The sequence below is a fragment of the Arachis hypogaea genome, chromosome 13 (genome assembly GCF_003086295.3).
Source record: "Arachis hypogaea cultivar Tifrunner chromosome 13, arahy.Tifrunner.gnm2.J5K5, whole genome shotgun sequence".
Lineage (NCBI taxonomy): Eukaryota > Viridiplantae > Streptophyta > Magnoliopsida > Fabales > Fabaceae > Arachis > Arachis hypogaea.
The window spans coordinates 128,284,834-128,291,695 of NC_092048.1; positions in this window are offsets into that span (position 1 = coordinate 128,284,834).

The window sequence follows — 6,862 nt, forward strand, 5'->3', positions numbered from 1 at the left end:
GAATAGAAGAACCGTTGGTAAAAAGATGAGGTTCTCTTATAATATGTATGACTTTTTATGATAATAAATTAAAAATAAAAAGCATGAAATAATATTGTGTATATTTAAGTTAATTTTAATCTTTTTTAATAACTAGTTTTGTCATAACATAATTGATAAATAATGACAGTTAATACGGATTGGATATGTTTTGAGTATACTATACATTTTATAATTTTGTACGAAACAATATTAGTTTTAATTTATATATTTATTATTGGGTATTAAAAATAAAAATTATTTGTATTGTTAGCATTTTTTAAATTTTCATCAACTCGGACCGTGATTAGGCCTAAAAGATCATTTACCTCGTGGGAAATAAATGTAATCCAATCAATTTTCATCTGATAGTGCTATACATTTGCATAATCATAGGAGAATTAACTTTAGCAAGATAACAATATGGTATTTAGTTACTACATGAGTATTTTTATATATAGAATTATCAATTAATTATGTATGACTTCTGATAAAAATAATACAACAAGGATATTATTTGTTAGGTAAAAGATAATATTAACAAAGAAAATTAATTACAATGGGTATATTCATCTTAAAAAATATTTTTCTATGTAATACTATAAAAAATATCATGGTCACCCTGAATTATTAGAGGTTCAACTTCTATCGATAGCGGTAGAATGCCTAAATTGAGACATTTTCAGACTATAATATTTATCAAACAAACAATTATTAATGAAACACTCACTGTACCTTCTCATTTTGAGTATATTTATACATAAAAAAAGAAAAAGTTGAAACAGCAAAAGCAATAAAAATGATGATTTTTATAATTTTGTGTGACTATCTATATATAGAACACCAGGAGACCATGATTATCTAACAAAATTAATTTTATTTATTGCATTCAATTTGAATAATTAAAAAATCATCTTATTTTAGTTTAGTCCTTAATTCACATGATTTAAATTTAGCTCAATAGATATGATTTGATTTGATTTAATTATTAATGAAAAATATCTCGAAAACCTATTTTATTCATAGATTTATTATTTTAATGATTAATTAATTAATCTAATTTAATTAATTAATACAGATAATTAGTATAATTAATTTGATTTAATAAATTAAAAAATACTAATAGAACATTAAAAGAAATAAATTAAAAAATACTATCAAATCAAATTGATATAAATTATAATAAATTATGTGATATTTAAATATCTAATCAAATTAATTAGTTGATATAGTTAATTTATCATAATAAATTGTATTTAATGAGTTAAAAAAAAACAAATTGCTAAACACCCTCATAAGCATGTCATGTCAATTTCATCATTAAGTGCAGAAACCTGATTTTTATATAATAGAATAGATAATAAATAGAATATATGAGAATATGATATGTGACATCTTTTAATTATGAGATTGGTATTATATAATAGATTTTTTTTTAATTCTTATTGCTTATTCGTTGATAATTTTTACGTAATTACTTAATAATTTCCGCCTATAAAACTATCAACTATCTAATATTATGATTTAATTAATAAAAATGATGACATTAATATTTTTTCACAAGTCTTGTTATTATTTATAATTAGAATATAGCCATAAATAAATTTATTTCCTTAATGAATATTAATTTTGTTGTCAAATTCTATATTACCTTTAAAATTTTAGCGTAATTGAGTCTAATTTCTACATTTTGAAATGAATTTATCCAAAAAAATTAATATGTAAATCACATTATTATTACAAAATTACTTTTTTAATATAATTAGTAGTGCTTATTTGAACCATTAAATTTAGCTTCTAATGATATTAAAGTCAACCTATTTTATTATCTTGTGCCTTCAAAGAATTTACACGACTGACATAAAAATATAACAATTGAAAAAAAAATCATTACAATGGATATATTCATTTTAATAAATATTCTTCTATCTAATACTATAAAAAAATACATTGGCCACTTTGAATTGCTACAGGTCAACTTCTATTCACAGTAGTAGAATGCTTAAATTGAGATATATTCATCAAATAAACAATCAATAAAATATCCATCCGTACTTTCTCATTTTGGATATATTTATATATAAAATAAATTATACATAAAGAAAAAAAGAAGAAGAAAAGAAGAGTTGAAATAGCAAGAACGATAAAAATTATGATTCTTATAATTTTGTGTGACCATATATATATATAGTAGACCAGACAACTATGATTATCTAAAAAAATTAATTTATATTTATTGTACTCAACTTGAATAAGTAAGAAATTATCTTATTTTAATTTAGTCCTTAATTCACATTATTTAAATTTAGCTCAGTTGCCTATTTTATTCATAAATTTATTATTTTAATGAGTAATAAATTAATTAAATTAATTAATTAGTACACACAATAAATTTGGTTTAATAAATTATAAGAAACAAATTAAAAATACTAACAGAATATTAAAATAAATAAATTAGGAAATACTATCAAATCAAATTGATATAAATTATAATAAATTATATGATATTTAAATATCTAATCAAATTAATTAGTTGATATAGTTAGTTTATTGTAATAACTTGTATTTAATGCGTTAAAAAAAATATATCGAAAAACACTCTCATAAACATGTCACGTCAGCTATATTATTAAGTGCAGAAATTCGATTTTTATATAATAGAATAGAATAGATAGATAGAATAAATGTAAGCGAACAACAGAGTTCCGCAGACTATATATGTAAAATCATAAGAAACCATTTGGTCCATCTTAATAAATATCGTGATTAACGTGATAGGCTAGATCTTTCAATTCATGAGAACTTGTGACTATATATGGATACAAGGTTTGAGCAGCTAAAATTGCAACCGAACTCGAACATTGGAAGGTTAGTTGTGAAACACACGTTATTTTTACTAGGTTGACACCAAAAAGTTGTTAACAAATATAACATCATAAGTTGCTTACCCATTTGTAGAAAGCTTTTAGATTTTTTTGAATCAAAGGAGCTCAACACTAAAGTGGAGCATATAGCAATAACAGTACGAATAACACAAATAGAACTAATTGGCATCTAAGAGAACAGAACTATCCCATGTCATTTTTGACATAGCCATCAACAACACAAGGGATTTTTATTCTTCTACTCCTGGTAGCTAAGAAAGGACATGTCAATAATGTCATCTACGCCTTTTTCTTTATTCTAAAATATCCTCCTGTTTCTTTCGAGCCAAACGTTCCAGACCACCGCAAAATAGCAAATGAACTAATTTCTGGACTCCTCCTTTCTACTGGTTGCGCCTGTCCAACATAGGAAATGCTCCTTCACAGTACCAGAAAAAGACCATTTTCTACCCAGATGAACTAACCATGCACACCAAACCTGCCAAGTAAATTCACATCCCAGGAATAAGTGATGAATATTCTCAACATCCTTTTTACATAAAACACACATATTATCCTCCTGAGTAATTATCCCAAGTCGACATAATCTCTCTTTCGTATGCACCCTGCCAATCAAGGTAAACCACGCAAACAGCTCCACTCTTGGAGGAACTAAGCCCTTCCAAATAGTCTTGGTGAAACTATAACTTGTTATATCCTCTGGTAATGTTTCCTCCTGCAACACCTGCACAAATGAGTTAGTAGTAAAAACACCTTGTCTCTCAAACTTCCACACAAGCCTGTCATCTCTATCTGCCGATGGTTTAACCGGTCTCAAAGCATCGTGCAACTGATTCACAATTTCCAACTCCCATTGGAATAGCTCACGTCTCCAATGGAAGTTCCAGATCCGCTCTATCCCATCCCAAAACCCACAATCCCCAATGACTGATCCTTTTTTAAGAGAAACCGAGAAGAGCCTTGGAAACTTATTCTTCAGAGCACCACAACATAACCAAACGTCCTCCCAGAATCGGGTTCTTCTACCATCGCCAACCTCCATGGTGAGTCCAATTATCATCTTCTCCCTTACATGTTGCTCCTTGATCTGTAGTTGACAGATATCCTTCCATGGACCTCCTCTACTAGGTAATGTCTGAGTGGATAGTAGCTCATTAGGATTCAGATTATAAACAGAGCAGACCACTTTCTTCCACAGCGGGCATTCCTCTTTCGAGAACCTCCACCACCATTTTAAATAAAAGTGCTGTATTCCAGATCATTGCATCTCCAACACCTAAACCCCCTAACTTTTTTGGAGCCTGAACCACTTCCCATCTAACCAGCGCTATGCCATTACTACCATCCTCCTTACTCCACAAGAACTTTCTCTGTAATGAGATCAATTTTTCAGCAACTGCCTTCGGCATCTTATACAAACTTAAGTAATATACTGGTAAGCTATTTAAAACTACTTTGATAAGCACCAGCTTTCCCGCCTTGTTCAGCACTTTTAACTTCCATAAGCTTAGTTTCTCTTCCACCTTATCTATTATTGGCTTCCAAGTCTTCACCAATCTCGAATTAGCACCTAACGGAATTCCAAGGTATCTAACTGGTAATGTAGCTTCCTTGCACTCCAACAATCTGCGCATACGAACCACCCATTGTTGGTCACAATTGATTGGAATTAGACTGGATTTGTCAAAATTAATGCTCAATCCCAACATCAGCTCAAAGAAACGTAGCAGTCTCTTGTAGTTTTTGACAGACTCCTCCTCAGGCGGACAGAACAAAATAGTGTCATCTACGAACTGAAGATGCGATAATTCTATGTTGTCCCCCCCAACCAATAGAGGAGAAATACGACCGTTTCTAACTGCCTCGCCAATCATTCTATGTAGAACATCAACCACAAGTACAAAAAGGAAAGGAGATAGTGGGTCACCTTGTCGCAAGCCTCTTTCCATCATAAACGGCTTTGTTGGTGAGCCATTTATCAATACTGACATAGACGCTGTGCCCACACATTCCATAACCCAAGCCCTCCATCGGCTACCAAATCCCATTTTCTGCAGGACAATGTCTACAAAGCTCCACTTAACTCTATCATATGCCTTCTGAAAGTCTAACTTGATAATTGTTGCCTCCTTTTTTCTTAATTTGAGCCAATGCACTGTTTCACACGCAATGAGTGCCCCGTCGTGTATTTTGCGACCTTTGACAAACGCACTCTGAGTCTCCCCAACCAGCCCTGGCATCACTGCTCTCATCCTCCTGACTAGCACATTGGATATCACCTTGTACACACAACCAACCATGCTAATCGGGCGCAGGTCCTTGATTTCCTTGGCCTCGACAAACTTAGGAGCCAAAGCTACCCAAGTGATATTAGCATCCTTAGGTAACTTGGCTGTCTAAAAGAAAGCAACCACAGCTGCCGTAAATTCAGACTCAATCTCATCCTAGCACCTCTTAATGAAGTTCATGTTGTACCCATCACTACCTAGAGCTTTAGACATGTTGAAGAAATACATAGATTGATGTGCTTGGTCAAAAAGACGTCGAAGCCATCTTTGAAGGTTGTTTACTATGCTAAATTGGCATAAATATTTTGGATCGGCTCAAGTAATTTATATCACATATGCATATACATGCTTCATGCAATTTCCATTGCAAAAGAGCTTAATAAAAATCTTAGTAAGAAGATTTATTCACGACTTCTTAGATAAGTATAAAAAAATTATGTCATTTGAATTATAATTTGTTGACTATTTATGATTCTTAAAAATACGAAAAATTGTAAAAATATACTTAATTAGAGTAAGAAGAATATGAATAAGTGTTATATTTTCAAATCGTATAATTTCAAATAAATAAATATAAATAAGTAAGAAAAAATATGAAAAAGAAGGCTTACTAATAGTGAATTAGAGATTTGAAAATTCACAAATAAGAATTTATATAAGAAGACTTACTAATGAAAGTGTACAAATAAGGATTTGAATATAATAGAAAATCAAAGAAAATATATTTTAAAAAGAATATCACTTAAGAATATATTTGTCTCTTTAAAAATATATTTAGCTTTTCTTTTTAAATATTATAGAAACTAATATTTTTTAATAATTTTCATATTAATGGTCATTTTAATAATTAAATTTTTTTAATTATTCCTTTTATTTTTGAATTCTTTCAAATAATTACTAAAATTAAATAATTTTATTAAGTGGAATAATAACATTTTTTCAAAAAAGCTTAAGCTTTTTTTTTTTTAAATTATCTTCCAAAAATTTAATCAATATTTTACCGCAAATGAGAATATGAAATCGACTTTTGAACATGAAATAATGAAAATTTTATTGCTGTATAAGTGTTGGAAGTGAGTTAAGGCAGCTCATAATCTAGCTCGAGTTCGACTCGTTAATAGCTCAATAAGCTAAGTTCGTGAGTTAGTGAGACAAGCTTGAACTTGGAATTGAGCTCATAAATTAAATGAGTCGAGTTTGAACTTGGATAATTTCAACTTATTAACTCGTGAACTGGCTCGATTATATATATATAGATATGAATCTAATCTATACTTTTAATATTATATGTATACATATGAAATAGTAATATATAATTATTTAAAATTTTATATTTATTTTTTACATATAATTTTGATGTAGGACATAAATAAAAAATTTATAATTTATTGCTAGATAAATAATATATAAAATTGATCTTTTTAAATATTTTAAAAAATATATATCATAATTTATTAATATAGAATTATAGATTATGTATTTATGTTTGTATTATTTGAGTCAGTTCGTGAGCTTTCGGTGAGCCGAGCTTGAACTTATGAAATTAGCTCGATTCTTAATGAGTCAAGCCGTGAGTCAAGCTCAATTTTTACGAGTCGACCTTGAATTTGGTCTAACTCGACTCAACTCGGTTCACTTCCAACCCTAGTACAACTATGATTGGGCAATTGA